Source organism: Penaeus monodon, chromosome 34 (genome assembly GCF_015228065.2).
Source record: "Penaeus monodon isolate SGIC_2016 chromosome 34, NSTDA_Pmon_1, whole genome shotgun sequence".
Taxonomy (NCBI): domain Eukaryota; kingdom Metazoa; phylum Arthropoda; class Malacostraca; order Decapoda; family Penaeidae; genus Penaeus; species Penaeus monodon.
The window spans coordinates 3,755,527-3,755,790 of record NC_051419.1 but is presented as its reverse complement, the minus strand read 5'-3'; the positions used below and the strand labels follow the sequence as shown (position 1 = coordinate 3,755,790).

At 39.8% G+C, this 264-nt stretch overlaps 1 protein-coding gene across 1 annotated transcript in view; it reads left to right on the top strand.

The window, feature by feature from the left end:
* The window catches only part of LOC119594529 (LIM domain-binding protein 3-like), a gene marked incomplete in the record, with an annotated part of 45,811 nt that overhangs the window by 3,506 nt on the left and 42,041 nt on the right, over positions 1-264 (top strand).

Here is a 264-nt window from a genome sequence, read left to right as displayed (position 1 = left end):
ATTGGCTCAACCCCAGTGATTTTATCGACCTTTTTACGAGTGGCCTATTTTTGGCGTGACAGAGATAATGACTTGGTCAAATGGAGAGTGTAGATGTAGAGACAAAACAAAGGAGAGGGAAGACTGCGAGGATATATCAAACAACCCAAAACGTACGGTAGAAAAAGGAAAAATACAAAAAGTGAGAGAGAGAAAAAAAAGGAAAATCATGATACCTCTTTTTGTTTATCCCGATGCATTGTGGGAAACGGTGTCTCCATTCGA